The sequence below is a fragment of the Myotis brandtii genome, unplaced genomic scaffold (assembly GCF_000412655.1).
Source record: "Myotis brandtii unplaced genomic scaffold, ASM41265v1 scaffold31, whole genome shotgun sequence".
In the NCBI taxonomy this organism is placed as follows: Eukaryota; Metazoa; Chordata; class Mammalia; order Chiroptera; family Vespertilionidae; genus Myotis; species Myotis brandtii.
The window spans coordinates 1,221,131-1,235,091 of NW_005361873.1; the positions used below are offsets into that span (position 1 = coordinate 1,221,131).

Genomic DNA, 13,961 nt, shown 5'->3' on the forward strand with positions numbered 1-13,961 from the left:
TATCTGTCCAATTTTCCCAACACCATTTATTGAAGAGACTGTCTTGATTCAATTGTATGTTCTTGCCCCCTTTGTCAAATATTAGTTGAGCATAGTGGTTTGGGTCAATTTCTGGGTTCTCTGTTCTATTCCATTGGTCTATATGTCTGTTCTTGTGGCAGTACCAGGAAGTTTTGAGAACAGTGGTTTTGTAATACAGCTTGATATCTGGTGTTGAGATCCTTCCTACTTTGTTTTTCTTTCTCAGGATTGCTGCAGCTATTCGAGGTTCATTTTGTTTTTAATAAATTGTAATTCAAGGCAACTTGGCCCTAGGAAGAAACTGGATTTGTTCCAAAGGTTCATACATGCTAGAGATCAGCTATTCATGTTCCTTTAACCTTATGGCAAGGCCAACTTAGTTAATGCCATATCTTCCTTATTATTCATTGCTTGAGAAAAGTCAGTGACTGACATGGAAACAGCTGAGTGTATTATTCTAAAATGAAGTAACTAAATCATGAGTTTGAAGGTTGGATGCAGGAATCCTAGGGATGGGTTGATATAATATATACTAGTAGCCCTGCGCACGAATCCATGTGTAAGTAGCTTGCTGCCGTTGGCCTCAGCTGGCCACCCGCCCACCACCGCTGGTAGCTCTCCGCTGCTCGTAGCTCTCTGCCCCGCCCTCGTGTAGCTCTCCACCACTTGTAAATTGGTTGTGACATTACGGAGTAATGGATAATTAGCATATTCCTCTCTTATTATATAGGATTAGTTTTGACATGGAGTCTTCCTGTGAGAATTTAGAACAATTAGTCCCTTTGAAAGCATCCATACTTCATTAGATGTGGCCATAGTAGGTTAAGCCTTAGTGGGGAGAAAATGGTAAATAGTTAACACAAATCTTTACTGAGAAATTATAGGGGATAGGAAAGATGGGGACCAACATACCCACAGTACTGGTCCCCTAGGCTGAGCTGAGAAGAAATAAATATAATATTGTGATAAAGAGCCAGGCTGGGAGAGCATACTGGGCAATATTAAATGAGAAAATACAAGTAAATATATCATAGAGCAAGCCTGACTCTTTGTAAGCTAACTCTTCTGTAGGAGCTGGTGTGGACCCTAATGCTTAGGAGGAGAAGACAGCAATGGCAAGAGGGAGGGGCCAGAAACGAGGTTGTGCTCCTCCTAAGCATTAGATCCCCTGACAGTTCAAATGATGCTCCCAATCTCAGGCTTCAAGGACTCCTCCCTCGGGTCATCTACCTTGAGACTCAGGCAAATTTAGCTGATTCCAAGTCCCACCTGAACTCAAACACAAGTATGTTCTGCATCTCCTTCCTCCAGCTGACTACTAGTGAGGGCTGACACCATGTACAAACATCTGTAAATCTGGAACAGCTGGAATAGAAATAGGGACTTTTAGTCTCCAGGACAAAGAAGCGTACAATGCCCTTCAGCAGGACTGTCTGTGTACAAAGCTGGCAAGTTATCCATGATTTCCATGACAGGAAAGATCTCTGAAGTTAGACAAGGGATAGTATAAGGATTGAAATATTTTTCTAATTAAGACACCACAAAAAACCCCTCTAAATAAGTTCTGAGTCAAGAAGAGATCTTACAGAGAACCCTCAGCTGGCAAGAGCTGGCCTAGCAGCCTCTGACTCTTTCACCCGAGTACTGCCTTTCTATAGGGTCCATCACTTTGATTACCTCTGCCAACACTAAATTCTGAGACCGGATAGTCTATCTTTAGATTGTTGGCCTATGTGTAACTATACCTTTCTATTCCTTCATTCTTTGTAGTGAAATAGCATTTTCAAAATTAATGTGACTCAATACCAAACAAAAATACAAAAATTAAAAGGCAGTAATTACAAGCAAGACACCTCAAATGAAGTCACTTCTAAAGTCCAAGTTCTTGATCTTAATATGTGTATGACCCAGCCCTCAAAACTGAAGTTTTCTGCTCTAGGTCTTCCTCCCACTACCCCATCCTGCCTGTTACTTGATCAAAGTTTTCTAGCTGCCATGTTTTCTCCCTCATTTTTCCAAATGTTGTAAATGTTCAAACAATAGACTGAGATAGAAAATAAATAGGGATGATCTTACTTCCACTAGGGTAGTCAAGAAAAGCCTCTCTGTAGAGAAAATAATTTAGCCAAGAGCTAAAGACGTTGGGGAAAGAGTGTTCCTGGAAAAGGAAACAGCTTGTACCCAAACAGGCAAGAATCTGGTGTGCTGGAGGAACTGAAACAAGTTCCAAGGGGCCAGAGTATATTGAGGAAGGGAGAGAGGGCATAAGATTAGGCTGCAGAGAAGTCAAGTGTTAGATCATGTAGGACTTGTGAGGATTTCATTGTAATTGCAAGAAGCCGCAGAAGGCTTTAAGCAGAGGAATGACATTATCTGATTTATCTTTGAGTCCTTCTTGCTGCTATCTAAAATAGGGAATCAAAAGGGGAAAAATAGAAAAAGGGAAACCAGTTAATAAGCTTTTGCAGATATCTGGGCATATAATGATGCTGGCTTAGACTACTGTTTTTCCAACTGTGGGTCAGAACACATTAGGGTCACACAATCATTTTGGTTATGTGACCAATATTAGTGAAATAGAATTATGTACAATGGAAAATATCAGAGGCCATTGTATAGTTTCATGACATTTGCTTTCAGTTTTTTTATGCATAAAAATGTAGATGCGCAAATACTAGATTGCAGTGTGAAGTGGATTTATCACTAAGCATAGTGGTCATAGAAACCACTAAAGTGGTGAGTGGAGGCAGAAAGAAGAAGGATTTCATCCACATAAAAGTATCTTTAAATACTTGAAGATGAAAGAGGTCATCTTGGAAAGGACATAAAGGGAGGTGAGACAGAGTTCTGTGGTATATTTTATTTCAAGTATTATATCCCTATATTTATACCCCGCTTATTCTTTAAGAATTATTTATAATAACCTATGCAGAGTATAAATATAAGAAGATTGTACCATTAATAATAGAGGAAAATTACAGATAACCAGCCAGTTTTTTAAGGGTACATAAAAAATTGGAACATAACCTGATGGTCACCAGTAGGTATTTCTCTCAACTTTTGGCTAGGCATTTCTTTTCTGGATCATTGATATTCTCTAGGGGAGTTTATAAACAAGCGTAGAATATCTACAAAAAAGTTGTGTTCAGGGGAGGAAATATTGAACTGAGTGTCTATTAAATCTCCATTCCTTCTGAAAGGTAATGTCCCTTGGTCTTCTGAGGTAACAAGTCTAGCTTTGCTGAACTTTTTCACAATGTAATCTGATCTTTGCGCCATTTAAAGTATAAAGTCACCACCATCAACTAACTGGTCAAAAACTTGCATCATCACCACAATGAGTAATGAAAATTATAGTACCTCAGGTCAAATGTCATGTTTATGTTTTATTTTGTCTAATATAGGATATAATGACCTCCCTTAGGGAAGGTTATCTTAATCGCTCTATCCATATCTGCTTGAGCAGCTTAAATTTAAACTGTTCTTTGGGATAAGTCTCTAACCTGATGAGAAGTAGATTTATAATAAATCATCACTGAAATTTAAAACTTGTCTTGGAAAATGAAAGGATAGATATGCTGGGCAATTAGCAGATGCAGAAACTCTTTAATTATAAATCACACCCTTACCTGAGGAACTTTATGTTATGCTGATGAAAGGCAGACTCTAATAATACACCTTTTCATTTTACACACATGGCACACACCCACAATCTCTGAAAATGTTAAGATCCATATGTTCAAACAACCCATTTACAAATTGCTAGATGAGACCAGCAGTAATTCCCTACTCCCTCTGCCATTTAAAGAAAACACATTTAGTATTCATCATCTTTCTTCCTCCTAGAATCCATCGCATCAGTTGTAAAAGCATGCCTTTCCCCTCCTACCATCAGATACTTGTCTTGCTTTGGGGTAGGTGGCAACCAAAGGCTGCAATTGTATTTTAATAGTAAACTCTTAAAGATTTTCAGAGTCAAAGAAATGAGTCTCTAATTGTAGAAAATTAACTTCCAATATCAGCTACTTTGGTTGCTATGTGAGATGCCTCACCCATTGCTTCTCAAAACAGACCACCCAAGTAACTAACTGCATATGCTAAATGTCCATACATTTTGATAAAGCCACCCAGAGAGCCACTCCTGACCTGACTAGCTGTGCTGCTGACTACTGTAAAAGCCATTCTTGTGCTGCTGGATGAACCAAAGATGTTCAGCAAGCATGGAGCTGAACACAGGGCAGGGGGAGTGGGGGGAGCATCATAATTTTCAATCTGTTTCTTCATTCTCAAACCTCACAATGTTGGACTTTTCTGCAGAACTTTAGTGTGGTTTTATTCAACGAGGAAAAGTGTGGTACAATAAAAGCTTCCTCGTAGCACAGATAAGTCTAACAGGCTAATAGTTCTTTAGGTAAGTAGGATTAATTATCAGGAAGCTGTTGATAGTTCATTGCCGACTTATAAAAACCTAGTAAGAATGAGGTCAACTAAAATAATGGGTCCATTTATAAGTTTGGGTCATGTAATACCTTATTAAAGATCACATTATTTCAGCAAAGAAAATATTGCAGAGAGGTCTCCTCTAAAAAGAAAATAGCTTTTTTTGTGTGCTGGAGAGCTTCCAAACCACACCATTGCAAAACCTAAACACTTCAAACCATTGAAAGTTAATGTTTAACTGTCTGGTTCCAGTTATCTGAAAAATCCTTTCACCCTTGGTAATTGATTTTTGTTGAAATCCTGGTGTCATTTGGCTTTTAATCCCAATTATGTTCCTTATGCTGGGTGAACATACTTTCATTGCCCACGGGTTATATTTTTATATCCTACATAATGTAGAGTATATTCTACTTTGTTTTGTGTGATTAGGAGAAGTAATAATCAGCATTTTACTAGAGTTAGGGAAAACAGTAAAGTGCAGGGCTGGCCCAAGGCATGATTGTGAAATGCCTGAAATTTTTAAAGCCCTTGTCTCCTAATTTGTCATTTAACTCTTTTTGTGTCCTAATCTCTGTGAAATGTTGTTCAGTCAAGAGCTGTGTTGTGACCCCTCTAAGGATCAGTTTCCTCCCCTGTTGGAGGATAAACTGAGACCATGCAAAATATCAGGTACAACATATGGCCTAATACATAGTGGATGTTCAGAATTGTTAGGTCATCATTCTCATCTTCATCAACTTCTCCTAAGCCTCAGAACTAAGGTATACTTAATACGTATTTATGATAAGATTGCTTGTAAGAATGTTTGCTTTTAATAATTTCTTGGGGGAAAACAAACAAACAAACAAAAACAAACAAAATAATAATAATGTATTGAAAACTGGAAAGCTTTCCAAACTCAAAGAAATGTGTCTCTACCTCTGACATTTTAGTTTCCATGGAGGTGGAGGAGAGATGTGGTAGCAGGTTGGGGGAGGCTTAACTGCCCTGCAGTGATGTGACTGCTGCCTGATTATTAGAGTGACCTTACTAAGAAAAAAGCGGATCATGTGAGTCTGGCATGGAGCCAGGCAACATGTGGGACCTGATCTCTCACACCACAGCCAGAGAGCCTAGGTCCCAGTTCGGTTCCAAAACTACTCCACTGCAAGCCCACCTTTCTCCTGCCATCAACCATTCACTGAAGGGTATGATTAGTTAGTGCATTTTTAAATGCTGTAGTGGCTGAGGCAATTATAGGATCTGTGAGATCTGAAGCTTGCAATTATAGGGGCCATCTTTAATAGAAAGAATGCAAAATAATAGATATAAGTGCATATTTAATTAGAATAAGTTAAGAAATCACCGTGAAGAATATATTAAATAAACTGACAAATACCACTATACTATCCATGTTTTTTATTGCCTTCCTGACATACCTTGTACTGTTTTTTTCTCCTACTGTTTTTTTGGTTGCATATTCTGATTGTTTCCTCCTGTATTTCCTAATAGAAGAGAATTTCTTTTTTCTTAAATATATGTTTTATTGATTTTTTACAGAGAGGAAGGGAGAGGGATAGAGAATTAGAAACATTGATGAGAGAGAAACATCGATCAGCTGCCTCCTGCACACTCCCTACTGGGTATGTGCCCGCAACTAAGGTATATGCCCTTGACCGGAATCGAACCTGGGACCCTTCAGTCCGCAGGCCGACACTCTATCCATTGAGCCAAACCGGTTAGGGCATAAAATATATTTTTATTGATTTCAGAGAAGAAGGAGAGGGAGAGAGAGATAGAAACATCAATGATAAGAGAGCATCATTGATCAGCTACGTCCTGCACACTCCATACTGGGGATTGAGCCACAACCCATGTGTGTGCCCTTGACTGGAATCGAACCCAGGACCCTTCAGTCTGCAGGCCGATGCTGAGCCAAACCAGCTAGGGCTAAAATGTTTTTTAAATCTTACAAAAGCCTATGCCTAAGTAAATGAGAGTCCCTGAAGATTTAAACTTCTGAGCTTCACAGAAAATCCAGGTCTGCCCAGAAAGAAATCGGAGGATAAAGGGGAGAGGATCTACACTTCCACATTTATGGAGAGAGCTCTTTTATGCAGAAGTACTTGGTAACGTGTAAAGGGGGAGAGATCAACCAAAGGACTTGTATGCATGCATATAAGCATAACCAATGGATACAAACACCGGGAGTGAGGGCATGAGTGGGGAAATGGGGGGACAATGGAGGGATAAGGACACATTTGTAATACCTTAATCAATAAAGGAAAAAAAAAGAAATGAGAGCTGAGGAAGTGAAAAAAAAGAGTTATACATATGTAATGACATAATATCAGTATTATTATTAAAGTCCATTGTGCCCAAGTGTGAGGCAATATCAGAGGCAGGAAAGACAAAATCTGGTTCCTTGGGGAATGGAGAAGGAATTTGAGTTGGCCTCTTCCTGAGCCATGAAGACCCTGGTTCTCTCCTCCCCTTTCTTCAGCCCTGCTCAAGGTGATCTGAAGAAGCAAATTAGAGCTTGGGCAAATTAGTTTGCCTCTCTAAGCCTCAGTTTCTCATGTATAAAATGGCAGTGATAATACTTTCTTACAGAATTGTGGAAAAGATTAAATGGACAGTGTACTACTTGGCTCCTCATAGATAATTAAGATATTATAGCTATAATTCTTATTGTCCATATTTTAAGTGGTGGCTATAAGGGAAGAATCAGAAGGGGGGTGTTGGATAGCTATGAGTCCAGGGATTCCAGATGGAGAAAACAGCCTGGAAAGTCAAACTCTATAAATGCTAAAATGGATGCTTTCAGTTCCAGCTTTTCCACTTTGCCTCAGGGCCCAGTAGCAACATAGTGAAAGTGACCATGGCAACATCACAGCCACAGTATTCTATAAACAGAATTTATCAATAACCATGAGGCTTTTAGGAGGCAACAGTAATTCATATCTGACCCAGATCTTCCTTCTGATGTAGGCTCTAACTCTAAAATTGCATGAGATTTGGGAAGCATTTTAGACTCAGAGAGTTTGATATTTGAATAAGATCGCCAAACTGCCCCTGATAATGGTTGCAAAGAACTGACACTGAGCACCCAGCAGGTAATAGGGGATCTGTAAAGGTTTTTTTGGATTCAGCTAAAGTAGTGTATCCTCAGGAGTCCTGGACACTGCTGCTTGGGCATGGCACAGGCTCTGAGTAGCCTGAGAGGTTAGGCAAGTGAGGCAACAGCACACTGCCATTAGTGATCGGCTCTGAAGTCAGACTATCCAAGGCCCCAAATTCCAGCTCTAGCACTTAACACCTTTACAACCTGGGAAAACTACTTAAATTATCTATGTCTCAGTTTCCTCTTTCTAAAGTTAGGATAATAAAGTACCTCATAGGGTTATAGTGAGTGTTAAAATAAGGATTAAATGAGATATTTCTAAAGCACTTTAGGACAACGCCTGACAAGTACTCATTTCAAGTGCTCAATAACAGCTAGCTCTAATGCTAAATGGGAAATCTGGTGATGTGCAGCAGGTATTTGGTTTTGTGGATCTGGCACTCAAGAAATACATAGTAATTTAAGATAGATTTTACAGAAAGGCAGCAAAGCAAGTAGAAACTGAGGCAATAGGAGAAATGACAACAGCAATAGCACCTGTTAATCTAAAAGTGAGTCCTAAAAGAGGACTACCTGCAGCTACAGAAATAAGATTCCAAAACCAAGAGGCATTCCCAAAATGATAAAACAGACCTGCCCTTCATAGAGTGACATATAACTAAAGAAAACAAAAGTATCCTGACAGGTTTGACTCAGTGGTTAGAGCATCAGCCTGTGGACTAAAGGGTCTCGGGTTTGATTCTGGTCAAGGGCACATACCCCGGTTGCAGGCTTGATCCCCAGCCCCAGTCAGGGCATGTGCAGGAGGCAACCAATCAATGTTTCTCTCTCACATCGATGTTTCTCTCTCTGTCTTACCCCTTCCCTTCCACTCTCTCTAAACATCAATGGAAAAAATATACTTAGCTGAGGATTAACAACAACAAAAATACAAAAGTAAGAAAAGGGGCAAGAGGAAAACAACCTATAAAACAGCTAAAAAAGGATGAAGAGGGCCAGAAGGAAAAAAAAACAAGCCAAGAGTCAGACAAAAAGGAGGGGAAGGAAGAAATTGAATCAAAAAGGAAAAATTTATTTAAAACAAAGGTTACATCAACCTCTGATTCTGAAGAAGGAGATGATCAAGGTGAAGAGAAAAGCTGGAAAAAACTTTCAGACTGCTCAGAGAAGGAATATGCCCAAAGGCCAACATGAGAAAGAAACAACAGATAGAAAACACAAGAGGAACAAATGGAAACTGGGCAGTGGAATAAAGATGAAGGAAAGAAGCCAAAAGTTAAAAAAATGGAGAAGTGTGAAATATCAATGGGACATGCTGAAATAAAAAATTCACTCAAAATTGATAATCTTGATAAGAACAGATGTACTGAGGCCTTGGATGAACTTGCTTCACTTCAGGTCACAATGCAACAAGTTTCAGAAACACACAGATAATTACCATACTGAAAAAAATACAGAGATCCAAAGTGAGATTATCATGGAAAAGTCTGCAATGTTGTTTAACCAGTTTAAAAACATTTTTCTGGTTGGTGTAGGAGATTCTATAATCACACAAGTGCTGGATAAATCTCTTGTCGAACAAAGACAGCATGAGGGAGCAAATAAAACCAAAGATCAAGGGAAGAAAGGGCCAAACAAAAAGCTAGGAAAGGAACAAGCAGGTTCAAAGACTCTAAATGGAGGATCTGAGGTTCAAGACAGTAATCAACCACAACATAAGAAAGCAAAGACAACGCCAGCAGCAAGAAAAAGTCATCCAGTGAAGAGAGAGAGACTGAAATATCTCTGAAGGATTCTAGGTTGACATATCTGGAATATAAAGAACATTTGAGAAGTTTTTAATGGATTTTATTTGAAATATTTAGATAGCTGAAAGTTTTAAATTTTTATAAGCAAGTTTTGATATTTAAAACTTGATTTGAGGGAGAAAATATCTTTATCTTTGTTTAAAAGTAATTAAACATTGCTTAATTGTAAAGAATAGATTTTAGATCTTCTAGTGTACTTTGTGATATACTTTGTGCATAGGCACAGGTGGAAGGGGATAAGGTGCAAATACACATCTTAACAAGCCACTGCGCCACCTCACTCTCAGTTGTATTTGCTTTGGATTCCTGACCACAAAAGCTTATCAAAGGCCTTGAACTTGCCAAAGTGGATATGGCCCATGACTAGAAGGGGAAGGCACTGCCTCCTTGCCTTATAAATATGTTTGCACTCGAGGTCAAGAATAGTTTAAACTTTTTTCTAATATATAAACATTATATAATCACCTGGTGATCATTATAGATGACAAACAATGTGCTAAGCATTATATTGGGGATAATAGAAGACATATTAGGAATAATATAAGGTTACTATAATCTATATATATAAAGTCCTAATATGCAAATAGACCGAATGGCAGAACAACTGAACAACCAATCACTATGACGTGCACTGACCACCAGGGGGTATGCACGGAACATGGTGGGTGTTGGCAGCAGGTGGCAGAGCGCAGAACATGGTGGGCATCGGCCACAGCGGGATGGTGGAGCAGGTGAGTGGGGGTGCCAGATCAAGGTGGGGCACCAGTCGCTGTCATCAGGGTGAGCCTCTAATGGTTACTGAAAATTCTTTGCTCCCGTGCGCCGTGGTCCTACCCGGCGCTCGCACCTGCTGCCAGTGCCCAGCACCTGCCCTGATCACTTGGCACCATCAGCAGGTGTGAGCGGTGGCTGCTGGCCCCGATTGCCCCTGAGGGCTTCTCCACCTCCCCCTGCTCCTGAGGGCCAATCGGGGCAGATGCCACTCGCATCTGCTGCTGGCGCCAGCCCCAGTGGCTTCATGCCATCAATGGATGCGAGCAGGACTGGCACCATCATCATGTGGGAGCGGCAGCGGTGGGAGCAGGGCTGCTGGCAGGGAGGGGACCAGAGGCTGTGGCAGGAGGAGCCAGGAGGGGGCATGGAGGATGGGCCAAAACCTGCCCTTGTGCCCACTACAGACTCACGGCCCACAGTTCCTTTCAAGGTGCATGAATTCATACATTGGACCCCTAGTATTAAATAATAGCTAGAATTCCAGTGCCTGGTATGTGACAAGCACTGATCTAAATGATCTATATATCAACTGATTTCAAAATTTTGATGAGAAAAGAAACACTAGTGTGATACTAGTATTATCGCCCCTGTTTTATAGAAGAGGTTCAAAGATAAGGAAAAGTCACATGACTAGGAAGTGTGAAGTGAGGCCTATTTTCTGAACCACTACGACATACATTTTTTTCAGCATCTGCAAGAAAACATCTCTAACATATTTATTTGGAGAAGAAGCATACAGATAAGCATTATTTCATAGTGATGTAACAAAAATCAATTTTTGACTTTAAGAAAACCTCATAATATTGCAGTTCTTATTCATTATTCATATTCATATTTACTGAGTACCAACTATGTACTAAGCATTGTTATAGAAACTGAACTTTCAAAAGTGAACAAAATGGACAAAAACCCCTGACCTCATGTCTAAGCGAGCTGGCTCCATCTTTCAATTTCATACAATACTCAACATTACCACCATCATCCCATAGCTGAGATGAAGCCAATGCTTTCCTGTGTATAAAAGAACAACACTGAATCATTAGAAAGAGAATTACATTGTATAACAGAAACTACCACTACCCACTCTTGAAAGCATCCTTTTGGAGAAAACTCTGCTATACTGGACCATGGGTGAAAAATTACATAGGGGGAACAGTGAAAAATTACATGGGGGGGAACAAAAGAAAAAATTATATATGGGAAATTTTTTCTTGAAGTTTACTGATCTTTTGAGCATTTAAACCAATAATCCAGGTTCAGAGAGGCACTACTCATGATACTGAGCAACTCATTTGAAACTTTTCAATCTGTTTCCTAAGGATTGTATGACCTGACATCTAAGATCATTTTAAGTCTGTCTTAAAGGTAATAAATATTAGGAGTTAGGAGGAAGCCATAGAGTTCTACATGTTTCATTTCCTACCCACTCACAGGCAGAAATCTCACAACATCAAGTGCTAATCAGAATAGGGGGAGACCAAGATGGCGGCATAGGTAAACACCGCAGACTGCTGCCGCAAACAACCACTTCAAAAATACAACTAAAAGACGGAACGGACATCACCCAGAACCGCAGGAAGGCTGGCTGAGGAGAGACTCTTCAACTAGAAGGAAAAATAACAGCACACCGAGGCTCAGAGGAGGCGCAGTGTGGAAAAAACTCAGGTGCGGAGGTGCGCGCGCAAAGCGGGCTGGTGGCTGAGAGCGCGGTTATATCCTGGCCCAGACCTCAACAGCAGTGCAAATGGAGCCCCAGAGCTCTGTGACCTTCTCCCTTTCACACCTTGTGATACCCCATTCCCATCAGAATTATCACTGAAACTTCTTTGACCTTTATTCCAAAATAAAACTCATCCTTCAGTCCCAGACATTGTTGCCAAAGAAAATACAGGATGCTCAGTGGACTTTAACTAGACTTCTGTATTTTTATGTGCTAAGTCTGACAACATAGCTCAGGTCTTTCAACCCCTTAGGAGAGAAGTCCACCGCATCCAGGAAGACCTCATGATCACCCAGCCTATTGTAATCTCTCTTCTCTCAATACTCTCTATTTTACTCCTGTGTTCATTTTCTCCAAATCTGACATGTTACATTTTATTTGATTGCATGTTGTTGTTGTATTTTCTGTTCTCCCCTCCTCCCAACAGGATGAAAGTACCACAAGACTAGATACTTATCTATTTTGTTTATGCTATCCAGTGACTATAGTAATGCTTGGCACAGAAAATATTTGTGAATGAATTTGTGAATTGTCTATTCATTGCATATCAAAAGTGATATTGCCATTATGATAAAGATCATAGGTAAATTGGATGATCATATTATAAAAGTAGCTGATATGTATTGAGCATATAATATGGACCAGGCAGGATGATAAATAGCTTATAGGAATTAACTCAGTGCTCACAAAAATCCAATGATGTAGACCTGTTACCCCATTTTACAGCTGAACTAACTGATACTGAGACAAAAAGTAACTTGCCCAAGGTCACAGAGGGTAACATTGAGATTTAAACCCAGAAGCCTAATTCTAGAGTCTTAGTTCTTTAACTGGGTCTTTTCTAATGGATACTTGTATCTGCTGAGAAATAGAACCTGGATATGGACAAAGACATTCTTATGTAATAGACATAACTTGTCATGTTAATAGAACATTTGGTTGGAGAGAAAGATAAAGAAGTGAGGGCATGGCTCAGTTATCCTTTTTTCTTCACTTTGAAGCTCAGTCTTGATTGCAATAGGCACCAATCTGTCCAAAATACCATATACACATGTAGGACGTTTCTTAAGACTTTTGAAGGGATTTGTATGTAAGAACTGAAGCCACACAGATTCTAGAATAAAAGTGATATCCATTTTACTAACAATTAATTTGAACACAAATAAATACCATTTGAGTAGATCTGATTTAAATTTCTAGTTCCTTTTCACTTAAGGAACAGGCTATACTGTTTATCACTCACAAGAAAGAACCCTCCATCTTACCCATTCTGAAAGTCCTTTTCTTCCCCTTTCTGTGTTAGCTGCTCACACTGCTCTGTGCTGGGTTCCTTTTCTTATATCATGTATTTACTATCATTTTCATATTACTGTCTCAGCTAAAAGATTCCAAGTTTATATTAAGGACTCCTTATATTTGGTTGGCAGACTAGTGCATTATCCTGGTACCAGGACCCAGTAACGACACATGGAAAACAGTAACCAAGGGATGTTACTGGTTAACTATTACTTGCTCTTTTATAGACAGTGCTTTGATGAGTCTTTTTCCAAGCATCTACCAATGATCAGCAATCTGTTGCCAGTGGGCAAAATCCAGTCGACAGCCTATTTTTGTGTGGCTCCAGTAGCAGGAATGATTTTTACAGAAAAACATTTGCAATCAATTGGATGAGAGAGAACACTAATGTTGAGCTTCAATTAAGTAACAAAAAAATAATTCTTTTAATTAGTAGACTTGTATTTAAAAAGTGTACTCAATTATTAATATTTTTTAAATTTCAACAAAATTGTGGAAATTTATTTGCTTATATAAGTACCTACTTATTGGCTTAATATTCAAAATTTATAAGGAACTTATAAAACTCAACACCAAAAAACAAACAATTCAATTAAGAAATGATTGAAGGACCTGAATAGACACTTCTCCAAAGAGGATATACAGATGGCCAATAGACATATGAAATGATGCTTATGGTCACTAATCATCATAGAAATGCAATTTAAAAACAAAACTGTCAGAATGGATATCATCAATAAATCCACAAACAAGTGTTGGTGAGGATGCAGAGAAAAGGAACCCTGATGCACTGTTGGTG

At 39.3% G+C, this 13,961-nt stretch overlaps 1 pseudogene; it reads left to right on the forward strand.

Moving 5' to 3' along the window:
* The window catches only part of LOC102251612, a 19,067-nt pseudogene extending 5,530 nt beyond the window's left edge, over positions 1-13,537 (forward strand).
* Positions 13,538-13,961: the final 424 nt, after the last annotated feature.